The sequence below is a fragment of the Notamacropus eugenii genome, chromosome 3, assembly GCF_028372415.1.
Source record: "Notamacropus eugenii isolate mMacEug1 chromosome 3, mMacEug1.pri_v2, whole genome shotgun sequence".
Taxonomy (NCBI): Eukaryota; Metazoa; Chordata; class Mammalia; order Diprotodontia; family Macropodidae; genus Notamacropus; species Notamacropus eugenii.
Window position 1 is genome coordinate 258,797,371 of NC_092874.1, and position 27,493 is coordinate 258,824,863.

A 27,493-nucleotide genomic window follows, 5' to 3' on the forward strand; every position below is an offset into this window, starting at 1 on the left:
TGTCTAAAGTAAGACCACCCTCTCATAGCTGATCTGATTCTCACTTCATTGTTGCCCAAAGCTAAGCAACAGTAATATTGAATTAGACTGAGGTTTAGGTCAATCATGTCCCTTCAAAAAGATTTAGAAACATTGCTCCATTTCTAAATTAGTAATTCATTTGGCATCACTTATGGAATTAGAGAAATGAAGATATTTGCCATGTGACCTAATACTATTCTCTAAAAAAAATAGAACTTGAATAAATTTTGTTTTATAGAGATATGTCACAAGTGAACAGAGGAAGTTATGAGGTAATTATTTAATTATAGATATAATAAATGTTCATTTTAGATGCCCTTTGAGCAAATAAAAATAATTTTATAGGCAAACTCATTGACTAGATCATACGTTTCTCTTCTACTCAGTCATTACAGCATAGTGGCCCTAACTGGATTTTATGATTCTAACCACCTACAAAGAGGCAAATTAGAATATATAAAGCAGTAAGTGGTGCTCTGAGTTAGTATATCAGACGTACATTTCTTGATTATTCTTGCTTGCAGATTATCTGGCCTAAAATTACCCTTGTGAAATATACCTTATAGGAAAGGACATCGTTTTAGTCTAGCCATGGCTCACCCCAACTGGTATGGCATAACTTTTAATGGAGGCAGCACTTAAGGAAAAAAAGTAATTAAGATTGCTTCCCCTCCCCGCATTTCCCCTTGGAACATCAACTCTTGAAGGGTAAGGACTGGTTTGCTGTTTTGTTTTGTTTTCTTCCCCCCACTGTATAACGTGTTTAATATGTGCTTGTTGGTATGAAATGAATTATATATTCTTTTCACCTTGAGCCTTCTGCAGCCTTGGATAATATTAATGACTTCTCCTGAATACTCTCTCCTCCCTGGGTTTTATTGACTTATCTCTCTGGCTTCTTTTCCTGTGTACCTTGTGTCCTTCTCGGTGTCCTTTGCTGGATCTTCATGGGAGAGGGAAAGGAAAAACACGAGAAGAGGAGTAAGGGAAGGGAGACATGGAAAGAGGGAGGAGGGACAGAGAGAGAGACAGAAACAGAAACAACGACAGAGAGAAGGACAGAAGAAGAGAGCGAGGAAGAAGGAGAAGGGGAGAAAGGGAGAGGGAGGAAAGGAGAGAGAGGAGAGAGAGAGAGAGAGAGAGAGAAAGAGAGAGAGAGAGAGAGAAGAGAGAGAGAGAGAGAGTTTCCATATGATAGATAAGCACTCATAATCCCAGAGAAGGCAAATGTGCAAAGCAGTCAATGGTACAGCTTATCTAAATCTGGTTACTGTTATTTTACGATATTATCCAGATAAAGTCTATGTGCAATATTTGCAAGGGTTTTTTCTTTTCATTTTCCAATATGAGTGGGGAGGGTAGAAGAAAGGATATTTTTCTTAACCTCTCAAATAGTGAAATTTAGTTTTAAAAAAGGTCTATAGCATGAAATAACGAAGAGCAAAATGAGTACAGCAAGGAGTATGTTGTATGCAGTAATAGCAATATTGTTTTAAGAATGACTTTGAGCAAATCAGTTATTTTGTCTATTATAAATACCCAAATTAACTACAAAGGAAATATGAAGAAAGATACTATCTGCATCTAGAGAAAGAACTGATAAAGAGAAGTATGTATAGAATGATTTTGCATATATATATGCATATGTATATACACACATATATTTGTGTCTAATGGTTGCCATCTCTAGGGAGGAGGGAAGGAAGAAAAATAGGGAAAAAATTAAAAGAAATTCATATGATAACTTTGTTATATTTAAAAGGAATAACAAGTTGTACATAATAGATTTACAGTTTCATGTGCGAACATCTTTTTTTTATTATGCTGTTATTGAAATGCTGGTTTTATTCCACAAATTAAAAATGAAAAAATTTCAAAGGTCTGTACAAGAGACTTTAAGCATGTGCAAAGTTTATCCAATTCCTTATATTCTCTAGGATAGTAAATTCCTTAAAGGAAGTACCTCTTCTCCAAAGTGTCTAGGATAAAACCTATGACTTAGTAAATAAGTTATAGGATCATAGATTGTGCATCACTAGTAGGATTTTAATCTGGCTTTTGGTTCCAGAAATAGAGTTCTTTCCATTGTACTATTATACTTCTTGAGCTATAAAGAAGTTTAGTGATTTGCCCAGGATCAAACAGCTGGTGTCAGAGATGGGATTTGAATACCTCTTCCTGATTCCAAGCCCTACACTCTATCTCGTAACCTCTACTATTCCATATTTATTTTTCCAACACAGGGTGAACAATAGTTACAAAGATAGGTTTCTGGGTTGCATTTGATTGGAGTTGTGGGTATGTTGACTATCTTGCTCTGGCCCTTGATCATCTTGGAGATGGATGGATCTTACCCTTATACTTTGCCACGTAGACACTCATTTCTCCTCAGTGCAAGTGTCATTTCAGCTACTTAAAATGTCACCTTTTAATTTAATATTATCATTGTTACTAAAATTAAATCCGCAAGTATCAATGGTATTACATAGGCTTCATTAATGTTTATTAAAGTGAAATCTTTCATACATTTTCTTAATTTTTTTCTCCAATTTCACACTCTGAACCACAAATTCAGAACTTAAATGAACTTCAAAAGTCATCCAGTCTAAGCCTCTTATGATACAGAAAAGGAAAATGAAGCCTGGAAAGGTTAAATGACTTGATTAAGGTCACCCAGTTGTTAAGTGACCAAAATACACTCTAAACTCAGGTTGTCTCACTCCAAATTCAACCCTCTTTCAACTGAACCAGGGTATCTCTCACAAAGATGATATGAGTGTTGAGGTAATTCCAATAAAATCATTTCTTTAAAAAAGTGAAATTATTGTGCGTATGTGTGTGTGATTATATTGGTATTTGGTATTCTGGTACATTCATATGCCTTAAATCAAAGGAGGATCAAAAATATTCTCTTAACAATGAGAATACAAAGCACCACAAAGAATAAGTCTACAACATGCTAAAGAACTAAAATAACACTCAGTTTTCAAATGGAGAATTGTTCCCTTCAGATGTGTAGAAGGATATTCAAGGACTAGATCAGAACTTTGGTCCATGCCTATGAATTTAGTGGTAGAGGGAATTTCTAGTATGGAAATTCCCTTCATAGGTTGAGGGAGGCAACTGGTCTAACAGTTGTAGGTTTAGAGGATTGCCTGGAGATACTAAGGTTAAAAATAATTGCCCATGTTCACATTGCTAGTATGTGTGAGAAGCAAGAGTTGAACCTAGACCTTACTGACTTTAATGCTAGATCTCTATCCATTATACCATCTTTCCTTTGAAAGTGATAGAAGGGAAAATACATGCTAAATTCTCTGCCACTCAAACTTACTGGTCTGCATTAAGGAAGTGTTCTAACCTTGAATGAAGTTTGTTTTTTTTTTTTAAATTTGCAATTTTTTATTATTTATTTGGGGAGAGTGGAATAGGGATGGCAATGAAAATTATTTATCATTTTACTTTAAACACTTAAAGGATCCAAGAATGAAATCTGAAAAAATAGCTCATCCATGTGATTACCTCATTTGATCGGGTGCTGCTCGTTTCATCATTGGATTATTTCATGGATGAACTAACTGCCTATTCTGAGGCATCATTATAACACTTAAATTTTTATGAGAAAAAATCTTGAACCAATTAAAATATGTCTTTCAAATGTACTATAAAGGTGTTCCTAACTTGGGGTCCATGAACTGGATTCTCTTAACATTTTCCTATGTTGCATGATAATTGATTTCCTTTGTAATTCTTTGTATTTTATTTTATGCATTATTTTGAGACTGGACCATGTACTTTACTAGGCTACCAGAAAGATCTCTGATACACAAAAGGTTAAAAATCTCTGCTTTTAAAGTACCCTAATGTTTTCCATAAGAAGAAAAGGGTGTAAATTGCACTGTTCTGTGATTAAAAATGATTGTCTGTTGGACCACTTAAAACTATCAATTAGTATGAAAGAAACTGACTTTATTAATTATTGCAGTGTTAGCTCTAAAGCGCAATTGATCTGTACATAGTCAGATATAGGCTATCTTCCTTGAAAATATTTAGAAGTCTGATGCTTTCTGTCTTGAATAAATCATTGATTTAGAATCACATAGGGTCACATGTCATGTTCACATTTTCCCCAAGAGAATCGGTTTTTGACAAAAATAGGCTGCAGGTAACGAAATTCTGTTCAATTGGTCCCACTTTCTTCAGCCTTCCTTTCTACCTCATACCATCCCCAATTCCATCACCATCTAGTTAGGTAGTGGGCCATGCAGAGCTCTGGTGCTTTTTTGCCCTTGGACCATAATTGCTTCAGGGATTTGGGGACCAAGAGATTAACTGGGCTTTTGAATTGAGCTGGGGATATGCGAATGGTTCCTGTTGCTTCCCCAGGCATGTCCAAAAGGGGTAGGTGGTGGGAACAATCATTAGTGATGAGCTTAGAAAAAAATTTTGTTGTTCTTGTCCAGTTGTTTCACTTGCATCCTATTCTTTGTGACCTCATTTGGGGATTTCTTGGCAAAGATGCTGGAATAGTTTCCAGCTTATTTATAGATGAGAAACTGAGACAAACAAGTTTAAATGACCGGGACACAAAGCTAGTAAGTATCTCAGGCCAGATTTGAATTCAGCAAGATGAGCCTTTTTTTTTTTTTTTTTTTTTTGACATCAGCCCTGGCACTCTATCCCCTCTACTATCTAGCTGGGGGAAGAAATGGCATTAAGAAAATATTCCTATTAGCAAACTGGACTTCATTTTTTTATAGTGATGTGTATTTGATGACACTGAGCTAGTACTACATCCACACATCTCCATCCAGTGATGCAGTTCCCAGCCTTCTCACCTTATGTGATGATTGCTATTTTTGTCCATATCTTTCTGCAAATCCTCTTGGACAGACCAATCTAAAGCACATCCTTCTGTCCTCTTCATATCTCATGGTTACATACCAGTGTAACACATGGGCTGGCCGTCTGTTGCCTCTTGACCTCATTAGATAACCAGAATGGACAAGATAAAGGCTGGACCTGTGAATTTCCTTGGCTATAGATAAGTCATTGGTGAAGAAACTCCCTCTACCAGTACAGTTTGGCATCTTCTCTACAATTTATAGTGTCAGAGCAAGGTTTCTTGTTGTGTATCTCTTTGGCAGTCTGATGAGGTCTATGAACTCCTCACAATAATACTTCAGAATACACAAAATGAAGCAATATAGCACAGGAAATAAATTGTATTCAAATGTAGTCATCAGATTATTTTTTTTTAAATCTCATGGCTCCCAGGCTAAGAACTTCTATCTTAGAGGCTCACTGGAGCCCTGAGAGCTGAAGAATTTAATGCAGGATGATATAGCCAGTTTGTGTCGGTAAGTCCTGGTTGCAAGGCAGGATCTCTATTTAGTACACCAATAGGCATCAAAAATATGGCCCATATGGCCTGTATCAGGAACAGGATTAGAATGTAATTGGGAAATCTGACAATTTTTTTTAGAAAACTTAAATAAAGTTAATATGGGATTTGGTAAGTCAATATGTATCCAGCCGGGATCCTTATATATGAGTTAATGTTCCCTATTTCTATTTGTTTGAAGCCTCTGTATCACATCAAATTATTACTCTTTTTGGGGGGGCTTATTTAATTATGTAACTGATTTTTGTTTCCTCAAACTCATTGTTGACAGTATGTTGCTACCCGCTCACACCCACCTTTTCATTGACCTTTGAGTATCTTGAATTTTTTTTTATTTTCCAAGATTATGACAAACCACGATTTACAGCTATATAGCATCCCTAGGAGAGTGTTAATACTTAAAAGATTAGTTTCTTTAACATCAGGAAGCTTGGGATCATTGAAAGATCTGAGAAGATCTTTAACACCCGATAAACAGATAACAGGCAACTAATTAGAAAATGAAAAAAAAAATTCTGATTCCTCTTGTTCCAAGGGCTATGAGAGCTGAAGAAACCCTATACTTTGAAACATTTGGGCAGTGGTTGTATTTGGGAAATGTCTTTTTTTATTTTAATTAATCAGCTATCATTTTATACACCTAATACTGACATGGAACTCAGAGGTCTCTTTTTCCTTTCTTTACCTAAGACCATGACTTAGAAGAGACAGTGTGCTGTAGTGGATAGAGTGCTGGCTTTGGAGTTAGGAAGAAACTGTTCAAATCCTCAGTGTCCTAGGTAACTCTCAATTCAATCTAATGCAAAGTGCTAAGGATACAAATAAAAAGAAAGACATCCCCTGCCCTGAAGGAGCTTACAATCTAATGGCAGAGACAACACACAAAAGGAAGGGAAATTGAAGTGGGGAAGAGGATTCATGCTCTGTGGAGTTGAAACCAGGCAGAGCAGTAGCTATAAAGTGGAGTGAGCCAAAAAGTCAAATTTCTACCATCTCCAAAGGAAGGCTTTGGGAGGAATTTGCTACTCCACCCTCCAGTCAGATGAGAGGAGGCTAAGGTGGTGGGGGTAAGGGGGAGAGTGTCAGTCCGTGCTTGAGTCAGGGGTGTGATGGTGAGTTTAGCAGTAGTGAAGATTATCCTGGAAGGGGAATCTTGTTCCATGGAGTCGAGATCAGTTAGACCCTTAGATGTAGGTCAGAGAAAGTTTTAAGTGGAATACAAGAGTCTAAGACTAAATTGCAAAGCCAGTTTCAATGTGCATTGGTTTCCTCACTGAAATTTCCATTTATCCATACAATCACAAGTTTAGAAAACGAAATAAATAGATGAAACAAAAATCATAAATTTGTGTAAATATGTACTTTTGATCCACAAAAAAAGTATGGCCACAAACAATGAGGCAGATGGTCTTGAATTCTTAAACCTTCTGTTAAGGCACTTTCAGCATGGTGTTGGGAATGGAGGTCTGAACATAGAAGTCAGAAAGATCTGAGTTCAAATCCGCAACAGCATCTTGAATACTACATTATTCTGGGCCAAATCTTTCTGTACCTCTGTTTCCTCATCTGTATAATGAGGGAATTTGGACTCCAAGGTCTATTTCAATTCAAAGTCCAATCCTATCTATCCATTTTTCTGAATCTCTAATTATAATATTCATGGGTGACTCAAAAAAAGAATTCTGAAGGAAATTCCAAGGGGTAAAAAAATGTACAATGGCAGCATCTTGAGAAGGAAGTCATTGGAATAGATGAATTCTAGTATGTTTGCTAAAAATAACAAATACAATATTCTAGCCTTGAAGAGAAATCTAGCTGCGCCTAGATTTAGGAAGAGCTGAGTTCAGATCTGGTTTCAGATACTTACTAGCTATGTGGCCTTCAGCAAGTTACTTCACTTCAGTCTGCCTCAGTTTGTTCATTGGTAAAATGGGGATAATAATAGCAGTTATTTCCCAGGGTTGTTGTAAGGATAAAAGAAGATATTTATAAAGCATTTTGAAAAACTTAAAGTGCTAGACAAAAGCTAGCTTTTATAATTATAATTACACTACCTATATTCCTTATGCTTAGACTGAAAGGACAAAAGATTTTTATATTAGGAGGTTATGTTTTTCTGTACTGATGATTTCATTGGTGTAGAGAATTCATGACATAACACTTTGCACTGATGGAGGCTAGCAACCCATGCGTTACTTTTCTGGGGGGAGGGGAAAAATATATACTTCCTCAATTTCCATAATATCTCTTGTTTCAATCTGCAATATTCATAGAAACCTGAGTTCTACTACTGTCTGTGATGCCTACTGTCATGGTGATCAAGGAAATCAATGAACTGCTCAGTGCTGTAGGAATCACTCTGAGTCTATAATGTGCAGAGAAGGTGCCAATCCCATGTTGGTAGAAATAGTTTTCTCACTTAAGGTTTTCCCTATACCAATGAAATCACGGGTCCAGTCCCTATTCCCATCCCTATCTAAAAGTTTTATGTGTGTGTGTGATGGTGTCACATTGAAGTAAATCTACAACAAAACATCCTTTCAAAGGGCCAGCTGTAGCAGTCCAGAGTAGGAGGCTACCTATGTAATGATGTCAGCTTCCTCAGCATCTTCCTTGACTCCTGAAATATTTCCCATAGTTTTGCTGATAGATGAAGTCATTTTAACAAGGTAAAATAATTTTCATTCTCTAGCTAATCATTTATAAGTCTTAAAGGACATCCCATCACTACCTTGGAAAGGAAACACACTCATGCTATGGAGCAAATGACAGATCTTGGGCTGGTTCCCTAGAGCAGATTTTACTTGTCGGGAGTATAAGAAAGACTGAGTAATGAGTTTCTAAGAAGGGAGAGCAGGGAAGACATGAAGTAGGCAATGAGTATAGAAGGACAGGGAACAATATAGTTAACTTTATCCACTCTTTCAGCATTGAATTACCCAGCAACCCTCAATAGCTTATGATAGCATGGTGCGGTTAGAAATTGTGTTAAATTTGAAATCAAGGCACCTGTATTCAAACTCTGGCTCTGACTCTGCATCACTTTAGATAAGTTATTTAGCTTTTCTTGAATTTAGCAGTCTCCTCAATTATTAAATGAGAGGTTTGCACTAGGTGATCGCTAAGGCACCTTCCAGCTCTCAGGCTGAGACCCTATGAGTTGTTAGGCTGAACTAAGCATTTCTAAACTTTAAATGCTATTGTGTTAATGCTTTTTTTCTAACACTGGGTTCACTATGATCCTAATGAAGTTGAGTGACTTTAAGGTTGTCCTTTTTTCTAATTCACCCATTTCTTTGTGTCCTCTGTCTTTTTCGTGCTCTTCTCTCTTACCTTACACCTGTGCTCTCTGACCATCTCTAAGTCTGGGGGAAGGGTGGGATGGTGTTCAGTTTGAATGCGCTTTAACCCGTGAAAGATTGTGGGCTGCCAAAACTGAGAAAAATCACAGAATCGCAAAATTTGAGCACTGGAAGGAATCTCAGTGATCATCTGATCCAGTCCATCCACCCCAGTATATCATAATCACCAAATGATCATTCAGACTCTACATGAAGATTTGCAAGGAAGGAAAAGTGTGGAAGACCCAGAAGCAAATGAAGTCCAATATTTAGACATTCCTCTGTTCCAATCTTTTAATGGATGGGGGGAGGGAGGGACATCTCCAGTTGTCCTGATCAAAGGATATAATGAGGCTGGTGATTTTGCACAACCCTCCCTCACTTAAATCCAATTCACTTGAAAGTCATGACATCACCTTCCTGATATCATGGTCCTCTTTCAGAACAAAGGACAAACATCGACAATAATGAATGAGAGGGAGGGGTGTGTTACTTCTCAAGTCGTGACTCCAGGAACTTCTGCTGTTGATACAATTCTTTAAAGAAAGTTTCCCTTCTTCTGCCAAATATAGAAAAATCAACTCCTTACTGCCAATCTCTCCCATTAGAAATACTCTTGCTGTGTAGACTGTAATGGCCAGAAAAAGCTTTTTAGGAGATGTAGGACTTGAGCTGGATCCTAATTCTAATCTTTTCTACAAACTAGGAAAGCTAAATCTCATACCTACCATAATAAGTCTTTTTAAGCAGCTAAATAACACAATGGATATAATGAAACCAGAAATCCCAGAGTTCAAATCCAGCCTGAGACACTTATTCATTGTGCAAGCTGATTGGCCACATTGCTTCGATACTTTTCCTTCCTTGCAAATCTTCACGTAGAGGCTGAATGATCACTTGGTGGTTATGATATAATGGGGTGGATAGTCTGGATTAGATGATCACTGAGACCCCTTCTAATGCTCAAATTTTGTGAGTCTGTGATCTTCCTCAGCTTTGACAACCCATCCTCATCAGCAATCTGAGGATAAAAATTGCACCTTACTAACCGGTGTTCTAAGAGGGTTAAAGGAGGTAACCCACAGAACATGTTTTGTAAACTTTAAAGCATTGTGTAAATACTCTTCTTCTGTCAACTCAATTACATTTTGTTCCTGAACATGCTACCTTCCTGATAAAATATAAAATCTAAGACTGAAGTAGTTGGGTACTAATTCTTTTTTGACTGTAGCAGAATAACCTTAAAGTTTCTGTAATCTTTTCTGCTTGAACATCTTGATATTAACAATTTATTGTAAAATAACTCTTCACATTCACAAAGAACATTGTCACTTTTGAATTTTCTTCCATTTTTTCTTTTGTACTTTAATCTGTACTCTATAAGTTTTTGTCCTTTAATATGTCTTGTGTAGATATCTTCTATGAATTACTTCATACTATTTTAAGGATTTTTGTTATTCTTTTAATGATACTTTCCATTTATCCCAAATAGCTCTTTCAGTGGAATTAATAGCTGGTCATTTTACCTAAGAAGTCTGAAAAATACCAATTGTGTTATTTACAGGACCACCGAATTTTAAAACTAAGAGAATCACAGAGACAGAGGACCCATTCTAGCCCCTCTCCTCACCATTTTTAGACATTGACAAGGTCTAAAATTAAATGGAGGTACACAGAGGTGAAATGATTTTTGCCCAGTTTCATGGAACTAGTGTAATCCTGAACTCCCATGTTTGGATATATCACAGTCTGGTCAACATATGTTTTGCATCCACCTACTTTGTCCAATATAAATAGTGATACCATTCCCTTTTACTCTGCAGTGACTTTCATTGAGGAGAGGAGGAGACTATTTAATATGCTGGAGTTTGACACAAATAGCACAAGACCATCTGCAAATAGTTTTTGGTAAACCTTCCCCCAGCCCCAGAGAACTCTTCTGTTTGCTCCCTCCACAGGATATCTTCCATGACATAATATGCTAGTCCCTTTGGGCTCAGTTGAAGTAATAGTTCTGTAAGGTACATCAAACCACCCTTTAGGTGCTGAGGTCTTATAGTCTACACATATAGTTCCACTGTTTTAGATGATAAAAATAGGTAACTATTATAGTGATGGCAGATTTGTTGCATTTTGCACCCATCTATTATCGACCTCCTTATGGTTTCATCTGTAGTATAAATATATTCTCTTTGAATGATCTGGCTTAGTTACTTCTTAAGTCAAGCTCCCAGACTCATTCCTCTTCCATTCCTTTTCACTATTTTGTAAGTTGACACTATTACCTTCTGTAATGTTTCACAAATGCACTCTAAACTCTGGATGCCCGTGACTGCCATGTATTTTCAATTGGTTCAGAGATTAATTATTTTTTAGTACTTTCTGGGAGGCTTTCTGCCTCCTTGTGGTGGCGACTGTTTTTTGCTTGTTAAGACATCTCTTTAAAATGGCAATCAAATCAAATCTTTCCTTTGGTTCATTTCTCATTTTTCTCAGTTGACAACTTGTTCAAACCTCTTTGGAGCTGCTAAAAATACAGACCAGATCATCCTTTCCCTCTTCTAAATGGCCATTTACTTTGACCTTTGTGCCAACTGGTCAGCGATAGAATGGGGTTAAGATCATATCAACATGATAACATGAAATAGCATGTAAAAATTGTGTCTGTGCCAGGTAAGAAATAAATAAGGTGATGAATAATTTTTGTATCTTACATTATAGCAGGCAGTATTTTAAAATAAGAATGATTTCCTACACACAGACACACACTTCATTTCCTTTATTTCAACCTTTTTTTGGTAAATATTTGCCTTTGCCTTGTCAAGGAGATTTTTCCCAGACATAAGCCTCCTAATTGGTTTTCAGTTAATAAACAAAGAAGCTAAAAGGACATTATAAGACAAACAATAAGATGTACTTTTAACGTATTTCACTAACTTTTCACAGAAATTTGTTTCATTATTTTCTATGTCTCACTATTTCAACCCTTTTCAGTGTGGATGGTGAATGTACTATTTTCAGAATAACACAGGTTTCTTCATGATTTTAATTGTTTGATATTTTTCCTACTCCCTAATATTATCGCTATTTAACCTGAAGAAAATCATCATTGTTCACAGTGATTAAACTAGAAAATGTTTTGTACTCTTATTAAGGTTCATAAGAAATAATGTAGGCACATTTAATTGTAACCCCATTGTGTAGCTGTGTGGAAATCCAAGGTTTGTTTTGTGATTAAAGGCCTAAGTTCAGCCAGTAATGACCTGAATAGGGCCTGCTTTTAATGTAATCTGTGCCTGCTGACTGCTGTTCCAAGAATAAGAATTTAAGCCAAAAGATTTAATGAAATCCCTCTGGATTAATGCCACCTGGGCTGAGGAATTGGCTCACTTCATAGCTGTGCTCTAACCAGAAGGTTTGGTGTCTCAATCAAGGAGTGTCCAAGAGAGGCAACTCTGAGTTCATCAATAATTTACATTTTTTGTTGTTACTGACAAACCTGGTAGTTATGATTCTGTTGCCATAGCAGTCTATCTGGGTCTCAAGGGATTGGACTTCTAAGTGGTGATCATATAGGCACCCACAGTGTGTGCTGGAAATCCAATGCTAAACAGATCTTTTGCTCTGTGCTATGACTTAGTTAAAGCTCAGCTAAAATCAATAATTCAGTTAATTGTGAAGTGACTGAAATATTTGAAAGGAAAGTTTGGTTGTGATCATCGGTTTTTGTATTTCCATTTCCATTTTTCCAAAATCATTTCCATTTTTTTAAAGAAGAAGGTTTTATTGTATTAAACGATATGAATATAAAATAATGAAACTATTTAATTTGTTAAAGATTTCAGAAAAATGAAATATTTGTAAGCCTCCTGCAGTATATTCTATTCCAAGTTTAATTCTACAAATAGAATTATGATTTGGATTTCTAGGTATCAGAGGTTTACATCTTAGCTTCTGTAGAAACATCAATAATCCCTGAGTCTCAGAGTAATTTTCTGTTATTTCTGTGTTGGGTCTGGTTCTAAGACTAGAAGTGGGAATTTTAAGGCTCCATCTGCTTTATTGACAATAGATGTGTGTGGTATTTTACGAGGAATCTGAATGTCTCAGTAAATTCATAATAATAATATTGTTATGCAAAGACATAAAAAGGCATAGTGACCCTGATGAATATGGTTTGTGCCAGGCAAACACTATGAACTGCAGGACTGCAAAAGCATCTGAATGTGAGAGGTGCGAAATTAACCTAGGTATTGTTGCAGATCTCTCAAATAAAGCAAAAATAATTTTAAGTTAGAGATTCTGTGGCAAATGGGATATACTCTGTGCATTTATATTCAGTGAACAAATGGAAGAAATGGTTTGCTCCCTACTGTAGAATGAGTCTACCCATTCATCCTTTTGATAGATGCCCATGTAAAAAACAAATGAAATAAACTCCCAAAAGATGACCCCACAAGCCCTAGAAAATGTTTAATTACATGACCTTCTCCCTTTGGAAAACCGGTCCCTTGCTAAGTCATAATATATTAATTACAAGAGAATGATTTTTTTCTTCATTTTTAAATGGAAGCCTTTAAAAATAGACTTTAGAGGGGACTTTATTACAGAGGATTTTTTTTTTTGAGGAATGGGTATAATCAATCAATAAAAATTTGTTAAGCATCTGTTATTTGTTAGGCACTGGGTGATACAAACATAAAAAAATAAAGCCTCAGACCTTAAGAAGTGTATATTCTATTGAAGGAAATAATATACATATATGATAACTAAATGGCTTAGTTTAAAGCAGGACAACCTGAGTTCAAATCCTATTTTCGACGCAAACAAGCAGTTATGTGACCTTTGTTTTCTCATTTGTAAAATACAAATAATCATGGCACCCAACTCACAGGATTGTATGAGGACCAACTAAGATTATACATACATACATACATACATACATGCGTACATACATACATACATACATATATATATGGCACTTTGCAAATCTTAAAGGACTATAGAATTCTAGTTATGGTGGCTGTTGTTATTATTTACAGATCACGCAAAACAGGTACATAATAACCTGAATGGGGAGGCATTAGCAGCTGGAAAGACCAGGAAAATCCTCATACATGCATAGAAATGGTTCTTTAGCTAAGACTTGAAGGAAACAAGATATTACAAGAGATGAAGTGAAGAGGGAGGGCATTCCCAGGAATGAGGAACAGCCATCTCAAGGACAGAGAGATAACAGATGGAATGATATGGATGAGAAACACAAAGAAGTCCACTTTGGCTGGATTAAAGCATGCCAGGCTTATTAATTTAATATGGACACCCAGAGATTGAATGAGTAGTAAGATATTTTTTTTAAATAAATGATATCAGCTTTTCATAAGAAATGCAATGATGATATACACACACATATGTATATATGTATATATGATGGATAATAGACCTAGATAATTCTAAGAAGCAGTCTAGTATATAGGGTGTTTTTTTTTTTTTAAATAATATCACAATTTCTAGTTGGTTTTATTAGAAAACTGTTGACTTTCAAGAAACATTGACATGAAGTCAGGTCTGGCAAGCTCTATCATGGAACAGGTACATTAAACAAAGCTTTGGAAATAAAACTGTCACTTCATAGGCATTCTATCAAATGCTTATATAAGACAGTAACTAATACTGTTGATGCTTAAACATTCTAGGATCCCTATAGAAAACAGTACTAAAGCTTTGTCAGAATTCTAAAAGCATTGTGGTATGCCAATTAAAGATTAGTATTTGTAATTTCTTTAAGATTTTTTTGTTCTATCTTTATGTCTCTCTGCCTACCTAGAAAGAAACCTAAGAACAATTATTCAGTGCTATATATCATGTGTGTACATGCATATACATGTATTATATATGTATGCATACACATTATATTTGTGTAATAAATGATAAATCCAAATATGTGTTTATCATATATATATATATATATATATATATATATATATATAGTATATGGGGATAAATATTGTATTTGCAATGCCTTGATATGTCAAATCAAATCAGAAATTTTTGACATCTTTAACAAATTAGAAGAGCTTCCTATATTGATATTTGAGGAGGACTTCACTTTTACTTGTTTAAAGGATGACTTTGACTTGGAATTCCCTTAAAGTAGATTATGTTGGATTCCAAACCTTAAGTGACTAATGCTGAACCTGGGTAAGAGAGGGACTAAGAATTTATGGTCCCCAACGACCCCTCCCAGGGTGAACAGATCCCGTGGCAGTCACAAAGTCCTCATGTTATATCTTGGTGAGATCACGTCATTTCTAGTATTGGTCTCAACTGAGAACCCAATACCTGCAAAACTCTTAAGGTTGTCCTTGCATCACAATGAATTGTTCTCCCCCTCTAAATGTCACATCAGACCTATATGTGAATGCAACAAGTGATACGGAATAGTTTATTCTAATTATTTTCACTCAAAGTCAATCTTTCTGCCACAAGATGTGTTTGTTTAGGCTTTTTTCTCCTTTCCCTCAAATAATCTTGCTTATTTAAGGTCAAAAGAGCATTTTCTTATCACAGTTTGAAAGACGATTATAATTGTTATTCTGTGTTTAGGAATCATGGTTGAGGGAAGGAAGGAAACTGTATTATGGAGAATTTCCAGGAGTTGAAGATAGTGACAATTTGGAGATCTCATTACTTGTTTGGTAATGATGGCGCTCAGAATTATTGCAACTAAGTCTTTTTATGCCTGGAGTAAATACAAAGCTCCCTCAAGGAGGTGCTCACCTGGGGTAGAGGAAGTGTATACCATCTGTTAGCTTCCTATTTGAACTAATTATTTTTGCTACCTGGGGCTAAGCTTAGTTATTTCTAAGCTACAAAAGGACAGCAGACACTGTCAACCTCCAGTAAATGCTTTTGCCCTGGAACTAAGTTCTGATTGCCCTATCTTGTTTACAACTCTACTGGCCTGGGTAATAAAATAAAAATTTTTCCAAGGGGTGAACAAGATTCTTCTTCTTTTTCTTTTTGGTCTTTTCCCATATATTCTCACCACCTATCTATTCTCTGCTAGAAAAAAAAAACTAGCATAAAGTGAAACTTCTCAGTTCACTTTATATATGCTCACCACTACTTCTAGCTCTCTCTAGTTGCTTTTCCATTGGTTTGCCTCTACCTGGATATATCTTTCCCACCTTCTTTCTTTTAATAGTTTATTTCCTATTACTCTTCCAAATAAGCACCTCCCTCCCTTAATTTACAGAGAGTTGCATGTTTGGAAAATAAACTGAAAAGATGAATATTATATTTTAATGAAATACCAATTGAGTCACCCAGTCACCTGAATTTCAAATGTCAGTGTCATAAAATCATAGAGCTAAATTTAGAAGATCCTTAGTAGGTAGGTACTTAGTCTGACTCATTTAGAGTGAAGAAAATGAGGATCTAGAGAGATAAAGTGATTTGCTTCACAAGTAGTAAATTGTACAATTTGAATTTGAACTCAGGTCCTGTCACTCCAAGTTCAGCACTTTTTGTACTCAATACTCTTTTTTTTTACTTTTCCCTTTCCTCTGTCATATCCAATGTCCATGATATCCTTCACATAATTTCTCCCGTGTCTAAACTTACCACCACCACCACCCTAGTTGAGGCATATGCTTGAAAACTTCCAGAAAGTAGAACCCACCACTTCTGAGTCTATTCCACTGTGGGATAATTTTAGGAAGGTTTTTTTTACTCCTTTAGATCAAATCTGATATTTCCTATCTGCAAATTCTACCAGTTACTCCATTTCCATTCCCTAGAATCAAGTACAAAAATATCTTCTATATGACCCTCCTTCCAAATCAAAGACAACTTTCTCATCCTTCTTACATCTTCTTTTCTTCTGGTTAAATATGTCTAGCACCTTGTATGGCATGTACTTCACTCCTCTAGCCTTCTGATAGTAATCTCCTAGAGGTATCCCAGCCCACCAGTATGCGTGTTAAAATTCAGCAAAAAGAAGTGAACGTTCCACTGCAGATGTTATCTCACCAAAAACTCGCTCCTTCCTGGTACTTCTAGAACCTCCATTTTAAGGGAAGTACACAGGCCACCCATGTTCCCTCCACATCCTAACTCCACTCCTGACTTTCTGAATGGCTTTCTCCACCATTATGCAGCAGCCTTCTTGCTCTGGAAGATCACTCTGCCCCTCTAGCCTTTTCTTCCGTTTGATGAGTTTTTCTTGGAAGTTCTATTTTAAGACAACTGCCCAGATTGGTCATGTTCAGGGCACTTTATTCCTCTTTGCACTCCTCTCCTGACTTTCTTTCTCCAGACAGTTATGTCCCTCCCCTTCTTCTTTTTCAACTTCCTTAATCAATTGTCTTCTACCATTAGAATGTAAGCCCCTTGTGGGCAAGTATTTTCTTTCCTTTTTCTTGGATTTGGATTTTAACATTCAGCACTGTACGTCATCCTTTGTAAGCACCTGCATGCTCACCAATTTGATTTGATTTGTTCACATTATGTCTGCTAATGTAGCTGAACATCATATTAGCTTTTGGGAGTACCATGATTGCTGTCCTTTGTTTTCAAAGAGGACCAAAATGACATCACTATGATAAAGTCAAGTTTCAGTGTGTCTGACTGTGGCTGATCAGATCTACACAAGATCAGAATGCTTTACCACAACTTGGGGATAAATAGTCCATGTGAACTCTTGGGGTGGATACTCTAAATGTGTGTATCCTGTGTTTCCTTTGAGCTGTTTCAATTCTGTTTTGCTCATACAGCACAGTACTTTTTCTGATGTGGGCATACCATGCTGAGTGGTCCTGTGCCCATATCTCCCATGTCACACAATCAATTCCAAAGTTCTTGACAGAGAGTCAAGAGTGTCCTTATATCACTTCTTCTGACCACCATATGATCACCTGCCCTGTGTGAGTTCTCCATAAAATAGTCTTTTTTGGTGAGCGTACTTTTGCATTCAAACAACATGGCCAGTCCGTCAGAATTGCACTCTCTGAAGCATAATTTGAATGCTTCACTGTTTAGTTCAAGTAAGGACCTCAGTGTCTGGTACCTTATCCTTCTAGATGATCTTTAGAATCTTCCTAAGACAATTCAAATGGAAACAACTTAGTTTCCTGGCATGGTGCTGGTAGATTATGTTTCCCAGGCATACAGCAATGAGGTCAGTACGAGGGCTCTGTAGACCTTCAGTTTGGTAGTCAGTCTAATACCTCTTCAGAGTCTCCCAAACACTGAGCTAGCTCTGGCAATGAGTGCATCAACCTCATTATCAATGTGTACATCCCTGGAAAGTATACTACCAAAGTACCACCACCGCACCATCCATACGTGAAACCATTGGTTACAGCAAGTGGAGAAGTTTTGAATGCTCTGAACAAGTTCACTTACCTGGGGTGGGGGTGGGGGTACTATATCAAGTTGTTGGTTCATGTAGAGCTTGTAAATGTACTAAGATTAAAGTCTTTATCACAAGGCCACCTCCCTGTCCTATACTTGCAGAGCTGATTTTCTAAAATCAAAATTTGCAGATAGGTATTTCATATTTTATGCTTTTCTTTAACCTACATCTCAAAGACCACCCCTTCAAAGAATCATTTTCTGATCTCTATAGCTTTAATTTGTCATTTCTTAGAAGTATTGTATCATTTTGTGCCTATGCTAAATATTATACTTACTTAATATTACACCTATTTGTGTATTTGTGTACTTACAGTGTTTTATATGCTTTATTATTATTTTGAAATATTATTTTTATTTTGTTTTAGGTTAGTATTTTATATAGAAGAATGATTCATAAGTGCTTTTTTAATGAATGAGTAAAAACTTCTGAAAATTCAATGTGTGGGCTTTGTAGATTACACGTGAAACAATGTGTAAATAGACTGGATTGAAGGAATGGAAAGGTTTTGCCACATTAATTATTAACTAGATTTCAAAAGGCAGTATCTTGTAGGTTTACTTTTTTGTCTATGTCTGAATAGTCATTTTAGATTCTTTTATTGAAAAGTCTAGATGCAGCTTTAAAAGAAAATCTCCATACTTCAGAATGTCTCCAGAGAATTAAGGTGCATTCAGAATATCCAAGTGGGAGAATTCAACTGCTTTGGGAAATGTATAAATGATTGCATATTTAAGTATTCATCATTTAGATAAATAATACCAAATTTCAAAGGCTATATGTGATACAGAGTAGGTTAGTGTATGCAGCCCAGTTATGCTGCCTCATAATAGCATACTCCATCTCATACTTTTATAATACCTTTCTTCAAAGGCTACAATTACTCTGTAGATAACACTTAGTAATTGATCAAATATTTACTAAATTTAACATAAGAAATTTATGTATATATGTATTTGTGCATGCACATGAATATGTTAATAAACACATATATCCTTGTATGTATGTTTGAATACATGTATGTATGTATATACACACATATATAAATATGTTTGTGTATATGTAAACATATATTTCCCACTTATACTATTCCCCTGGTGGGGGAAATAATGGTGCCCTGTAGCTAAAGATATACTTTTTTAATAAAAATCAAGTTATACAAGAAAAATTGATATCTTGAAATTATTATAAAGGTGTGTTTTCTTCAACTTACATCTTGAAATGTTGTTTTTCTTTTTTAGTAAAGTGCAACACTGAAGAAAGAGGATAAAGAGTAAAAGATCACGGACTTTGTAAAGAGAACAGTAAGTCCTTTAATAGAAAAATAATGGCTGTATCACTGCCATAAAGTTCATCTGTCGCACACACGCTTCTGTTAGACATATGCACTCCCCTTCCCTTTACCAGGATGAGAAATTGATATCGTAAGCAATCACAGCCTTCTCTTTAAATTCAATTTCATTTTACTGGAGTGGATTGTGAATCATTTATCCCATAATCCTCTTAGATCAGAAGGCAAGATAATCCTTGTGATATATCTTTATGGCGCTGCATACTGAAAACTTTAGTGATGAAATCAGAATTGTCTTAAAAAAAAACAAAAGTTCATTATTTTAAATGTCAGAAATTCTGATAGAAACAAAGCTATTAAATTTGATCATCTTGATCTTAGTGAAATTGATTTGGTTTCCCCCTCCCGTTCTGTACTATAAAATGCATTCAGCATAAACAGAATTTATTTCTTATCTCTTTATAGTCATCAAATCAGAATGAAAAAGTGATCAAGTTAACTATATTTATCAACCTATATCTGTTGCTTAATTAGTCCTTGATTTCTGCTGCTCTGTAATTTAGTTAATTAAATTTACATATTCCCTATTCAATAGTTATCAATGAAATTTGATGGCAAGCATCTTTCATAATTTTCCATTTAGTAATCACTTTGTAGAAATAATTTGCATCTTTTTGGTTGAATCATAAAGAATACATAGGTTCAGGCAACTACATTCTCACCATGTATTTTAATAAATAAAATAGCAGATGGATATGCAAATTCCACAATGATGACTCTTATTGCATCATTTTTCATACCATTGGTAATTTAAAATTGTTTTTCATACCATTGGTAATTTAAAATTGTATCATGAATGTACAAATGCAGTTCTTGCATAATTATGATGAAGATCTTTTAAACAGAGAGAATGTGGTATTGTAGGGAGGACCATCACAGATAGATACATTGGAATTTTAATATGAGGTTAAAGAATTCACTTCAAAGGAAGGTCTACAAGACTGATACAAAGGAAACTTCATGCCTTTTTTGGGACCTCTATCAAATGGAATCACAAAATGAAATTTCTTTATCTTAGCAAACCTCTATTCACCAAACCAACATGAATCCACAATTTATTATAAATGAATGTGTGATTAACAGCGGTTTATCCATTGAATTGTGGATCAGTCCTTATCTTTGTTTTTGCAAATGATTATTTCCTTTCTATGCTTTCCATTTAGCCCTGGGGTAATAGGAAACAGGTGGGGTTGAAGAACTTTTCTCTGTTTACCTGCCTGAAATAATGTCCTTATCTGGTTTGACACAACATTAAGATTTCTCTTATTTAGCTGCCTATCTGAATCCACCAATAAGGCTTAATCTTTTCACTTTTGGGGGGAATGGGGGGAGCTTGTCATGTTTTTTTACTCCACTCAACTTGATAGATCACAATTTAAGGAATTATTTGAAAATGTAATTGCTAAACTCCAGTTTTAAACCATGGAATGCAAAATACAAGCTTCCCATATACTTTGAAAAGGAAAACAAAATCTCAAAATGTGGACAAGTTTTGAGGATTTTTTTTAAGGATCTGATTCAGCAGATCCCATGCAATGTATAATACCCATAGTTTAGAAACTTAAGAAGTTTTTTATATTCCAAATTTCTATTTATGGGCAAAAATCTGATTTTTTAGCATGCCAAAGAGGTCTTGATTGGACTGGGTTGTGAAGTCTGATAAAGTAAAGGTCCTGTTTCTATTCTATTATTTTAGTCAGCTTACTGTTGTGAGTGAATCAAACCTATTATGTCCTTGTCATCTTAACTAAGCAAGCAACCTTCTAGCAACTGGGTTCCTGATCCATGTAAACTGGACCTTTGTTGAACTAAATAATTTCTTAGGAATCTTTTCCAATACATTAGTATGACCACAAGCATAAGTTGCTTTTTCATGGGCAACTAGGTTGGGTGTTATTAAAAAAAGTTTATGACAGGGCTACATAGTTTTTTCTTAACCCTTGCAAATTTCTCTGTCTCTAGTGTTGCTATGTCACCATTTTTGTAAAGGTTCTTCTTCAAGGTCTGTGTTCTCATGATTAGAGTTGGCCTGTGACTATCCATCCCTGGTGTCATAATAGAATACCATTCAGTCCTGACCTAGAGGCTATTTGACATCAAATCAATAAGTATTGATTAAGTGTTCAATCACTGTGTTATTTACTAGGAATAGAAAGACAAAAGCCAGTCCTTGCTCTCAAGGAGTTCATATTTTAATCAGGGAGCTCACATGCAAACCACTATGTATATGTAATATTTATGCAGGATAAACTGGATATAAATTAACAGTTTTCAAAGAGCCAAATCCAAAGTCTGTTCTAAATTCACAAGGATTTTTTGAGCATCTTACTAATTTGAACAATGAGGTGGACAGGTGGTGTGGTGCAGGATAAATGGTGTTAAATTTAGAGTCCAAGGTCCTGGCTTTGCCAATCAGTGCCAGTGGGAAAATGGGCAAATCACTTCTCTATTTTAGGTCTAGGTTTCCTCATCTGTAAAATTAGGAGGTTGGATTGTATATTTTCTGAGGGTGTCGCCAATCTCATTCCACAATCCTAAAATACATGATGTCTTCTAGCTCTGAATCTATGATTCTATAATTTTGTCATATTATTTAGAAAAAAAGTTCAGAAAAGTATGTTTAAAGGCAAGAATAGCATGTTGTTTCTCATGTATACTCTGTGATTAATGGAAGTTTCCATATTGACTTTTCATGATCAATTTCTGTTTAACCAGTACATGCTCATAAACAGCATGAAAAGGTCTTGTGCTGTCATTATCTCCAAGTTCTCATGATTATCACATGCTGTTTCTTCCTGAAGTTTTTCTTCTAAAATAATTGCAAAGAGATGGGCTCTAGATTAAGTTGGAATTACTGGAGTGTAACATGTAGTTTAAAATGTGCCTCTGCTTCCAAAGATGGCATGAAATAGAGACCAGAATATAAAAAGTTATGTAAGGTAAGAGGCCAGATAATATAGAGAATGATTTCTCTGTCTCTCTCTGTGAAATTGATGTCTGGGTTTCAAAGCATGAATTATGGATATCAAAATTTATATTTGAATTTTAAACTTAAAATGGATAGATTTTCTTTTTTTGGAAAAGTAAAATGGAATCCATTGTAATTTTGACTTGAAGTCAAAGTTTTAAGTAGAATTTTGTTAATTGATAAAAATGTGCTTGATTTTAACAAATTACCTTTTTTCTAATTGATGAAAAAGAAAAAAATGGGCTCTTTAATCACTGTGTATAGCAGGAATTTCTTTCCCCTTTTTTCCATGCACTTAAGTCTGCTCTCCACAAACATACCATGTTAAAATCTTTTAAAATACATAAAATATCAATGTAATATTACTCACTGCATTTTATAGCATTTTAATTTGCAAGATGATTTCCATAAATCATCCATTTGATCTTCATAACAACCCTTTGAGGGTTTGTAGTGGTACAGACATCATTATTCTCACTTTGTACATGTGGAAACTGAGACTGAAGGAGGATAAATAATTTAGCCAGAATCACACTTGTCTTGTAAGATAGTATTTGAATCAGGTTTTTCTGAATCCCAGTGAAGCCTTCTGTCCAGTGTGCTAAACTGCTTCCAGAAAAGTTATTTTAGAATATTCTTAATAAAGCCATATCCTTAAAGAAAACATTTGAAAAGCATATATTAAAAAGTATGACTTATTTCCCTCTGAAAACACAGACTTATTGGCCTTTATTTTACTTGATAAAAGCATCTTAATGCCAATGTATGTTTTTACTATGAAAATCTTTATGCTCTTTTAAAAGAGTTTTTGTGCAGACCAAATGAGATAACATATAAAGAAAGCTGTTTCCAAACCTTAAAACGCTATGTAAATGCCAGCTATTATTGTTACCCAAAAGGTCCTTGGAAAATGTCTTCATGCCTTTTCATTAGGCAGTATTCTATTTTTTGAAAGTAACAAATTATCATTACTAAAAATAATTTGTTAAAGAACATTTCTTTTCAAATAATATAGCTTATAAGATAAAAAGTGTGCACATGGCTGGCTAACTCACAGAATCTAGAATTGGAAAGCATCCTAGAGAATTTTCAGTCCAAGCCTTCCATTTTGAAGATGAAACTTGAGACCAGAAAAGTTAAGTAGGTAAAGTCCCACAGCTAGTTAGGGGAAGAGTAAAGATGTAGAATCCCCACATTTTCTGGAATTTTTCCATTATAACTATGCTGTATCACTAAATGAAAATGTTGACTTGTTTAAGCGGAGATATAGTCTTAGATCTATCTACCCAAGAACCTAATCCTCTGTAGTACACAACTTCCTTCATCCTTACTACTTAAAAGAATCATATTTGCAACTCTTTTCTCTGCCTTACACTTTGGTGTATCAACAGGATCTTCATGGCGGGATCTGTAGCTCAATTAGGGAATGATGCTAACGAGGCCAGTTACTGTGGTTTCTGTCTTGGCCATCGTCTTTACATAGGCTCCCACACATGCACATGTACAATTTGTATTTCTTTGCCACACCTAAATATAGTCAACAATCATATAGACATGTGAATTAAGTCTCAGTGGGAACTAGATTGGAAGGAAACAAAAAAGATATTGCCAAGTTAATGATTCCCTAGTCAAGAATGCCCTTTCCTATTAGGTCTCATATAAAATTTTGAGTTAGAATAGTATAAAATATTTATTATGTTTTATTTTGTATTTTGCTTTATAATTATTTGTGTCAGCATCTATACTTTTTACTACATGATAAAAATTCCCTGATTTTTAAGTTTGTTTCTCAATGGAAAGTTCTCTAAAGCAGGTTTCTTCTTACAAGCAAGTGTTTGCATCATGACAATTCATTGCATTTTGTTGGGAGAGGGAAGCAAATAATATAAGAATTCTTCAGCCCTCTATCCTGGAAGCTTTGTCTTATAAAATCTTTGCCTTAGGTTCTATGATTGTTCCATAAATTATATTATGCAGTTCTGTGGAGATCACAAAACAAATTCAGCCTGACCTTTATGTAGTGTTTAGATGAACCAATAACATACCTTAACTTCGTCACGTTTCTCTCCAACCCAATCCCACGTACATACTCCTGAACTCTGCATATGTTAGCTGTTTAATAATGTTTGTTGAATGAATGATAACTTATTCAAAATACCCAGGCTATCAGTAGTTAGTTAGAAGCATACTATTTCTAGAAATAAACTGAACATCATTTTCTCCATGTGAAGAATGGAATTTTAATATTAATTATTAAATTGTTTAAGGTTAATATTTTTCAAACATGTGCCTAGAAATTACATCCTCGATTGATGGATGGGCTGCTTTTTATTTTTAACACTGCCCATCAACAAACACTCGGTTCCAATTTGCTTATTTGTCCTTCCCAAACCCAATTAAAATTCTGTTGGAAAATGTAATCATTTGTGACAGTTGATTGAAAGTAGAGTTCAAAGTAACTTAGATACTAACCATAAATATACAAAGTTGTCTAATAAAAGGGAAAATTTATTTTCAGTTGCTAAAGGAAAAGTTCACAGCATCTACTTATTGATTTTTATTCTTAAAAATACATTGTTATTCCTGGCATATCATGTAGCTTTTTCCTAATTAAGTCTTTCTGTTATGACTTTGAATAGCAGGTAAAAATACTGCAGTATTTACAGAAGAGCAACATTTTTTCTTAGTATTCATTCCGTTAACAGTCATCAGAATCCACCCAATACATTCTGGCTTATGGTTCTATTTACAGTTTTTACAATATAAAGTTTAGGGTAGAAAAAGACAATGGGTTTTGAAGTCTGAGAACTGGGTTCAAATCCTCCCTTTTGTTTACTACAGTTATGAACTTGGACAAATCACTTAAATTCTTTGACCCTCAGTTTCCTAATTTTAAAACACAGGAAAGGGGATTTGGAGGATGAACTACATTGCCTCTGAGACCACTTAAGATCCCAAATGCTTTTCAGAGAATACTAGCCTGAACTGTTCTTACAACTTTCCTCCTATCCCCAGAATTAATGGGTGATAAAAAAAAATTATGCAGTGTTATATAAAATCAGGTCTTATTTAGAACAGTAAAGAAGAATCTTTTATAACTGCCGCCTTTATAAGTTCAAGAAGAGGAGGAAAGTTTGTAGCTAGGATTAGCATATTGAAAATAATTTTAAGTGGCTTTAGTCATTATTTCAAGCAGAATTAAATTCAAGTGTGAATCATTAACCTAGAAGTTCCCAGGACATTATATATTCTTTAATTTTAATTCTCAGAGAAAAAAATACTTCTGAAATGTACATTTGAATAGTTAGTAGATTTTTATTAGCTTTTAGAAAAATGACATTGTTTTGCAGCCTTGTTGGGTGAAATTAAAACGTTTTAGAAGGAAGTAAAGTGCTTTCTGAGTTTAAGATTAATTTTCATGTGTATGTTAAGCTAAAGCTGCATGATCCTGTACTTTTTCCCCCTTGATTTTTGAGTCAATACTTGGCCCCCAAAATAATACATAGGTATATTCTCATATATCTATGAGAAGGAGTTGAGTAGCCAAAATAAATGAACCTCATGTCAACTTTTCTGGCTTTATAAATAGGCAAAATAACTGGTAGTCTGTTTCTGTGACTTGAGGGATATATTATACCTTTCTTGGAATTTTATCTGTTAATGGTTCTGTACCTTGAAGGAAACAACATTGACCTTAGAAAGAGACCTGGCCATCACCACTGGACAAATGACTTAGCCTCTTCATCCAACCTTTGTCATTTTAGAGCTCTTCTAGCTAGCTTGACCTTCTTTGATTTTTAAGTCACTAATTCATTAAATAATAAAGATGCCAGGAGTAACAACACATTTTAAAAAATAGAAATTAATAAGTATCAGAAACATTTCCTTTAGAATTGAAAATAAATTTTCCCTTTCATTAGACAGCTTTCTATATTTAGGGTCAGTTATCTTTCTACAAAAGACTTCAATAGCTGCCTTGTACTTGTTCGACTTTTATCATCTAGCACATCCCTTGAAGCAAAAAGCAGATTTGTGCATTACGTTGTAAAATGAAGTTGTTTTCCATTTCTTTTATATCTTGTTTATGAAATTAAATCAATAAAATTATATTTCCACATTAAAAGAAAATCTTGCACAACCATTTGCTGGCACTTATATCATCCCTTCTCCCCTTCAATTGACCTATTCCTGTACTTTGATGATTTCCATGCCTTTTCTCTCTCATTTTAAGGCCTTGATTAATTAATTATTCTGTACATATTAACCTTATAGCCATGATTGAGCTTCTTTCCTTTGGTGGGATCATTTTTGGAGACACATTTTGTAAAAATGGAAATGCAAAGCAGAACTAACACAAGGCTGAAGATAACTATCTTATAGCATGTCTTTATTTCATTTTTTAGAGAATATTATTTGACTAAGGGAATGGCCAATTCAGTTCAGCAAGCATTTATTTATCATTTACTATAAGGAAGTCTCTATGCTATAATCTAGCAATACATAGACCAGAAAGAAAAAATTCAACTCCAGCCCTGAAATGGCTTTGCAATCGCCTGGGAAGAAGGGTAGACTTTTTTTTCTTTCTTTCTTTGTTGTTTGCAGATTAATGTATTTGTTTTCAGTCTTCAACAATTACTTACATAAATTTTAAATTTTCTTTCCCTTCCTCTCCCCTCCCTCTCTAAGAAAGCATGCAATGTTATATGGGTTTGGCATATACATTCTCATAAAACACATTTTCATATTAGTCATGTTGCATAGAAGAATTAAAATGAATGAGAGAAACCACGAGAAAAACCAAAACCAAAACAAAACATAATACAAGAGAAAATAGGCTGCTTCATTCTGCATTCCAACTCTATAGTTCTTTCTCTGGAGGTGGCTGGCATTTTGCGTTAAGTTGTGTTAGATTCTTATGTTTCTTTGAAGGGCTAAATCTATTAGAAACAGTCCTCACACGCTGTGACTAATGTAACTATGTATAATATTC

The 27,493-nt window shown here is 35.0% G+C and overlaps 1 protein-coding gene across 7 annotated transcripts in view; it reads left to right on the plus strand.

Moving 5' to 3' along the window:
* The window catches only part of SYT1 (synaptotagmin 1), a 728,065-nt gene that overhangs the window by 219,837 nt on the left and 480,735 nt on the right, over nt 1-27,493 (plus strand). For all 7 annotated transcript variants that reach the window (XM_072655449.1, XM_072655451.1, XM_072655447.1 and 4 more), the window contains one exon: nt 19,426-19,488. The gene's annotated coding sequence lies outside the window, so the exon portion shown is untranslated. The remainder of the gene's footprint in view (nt 1-19,425; nt 19,489-27,493) is intronic.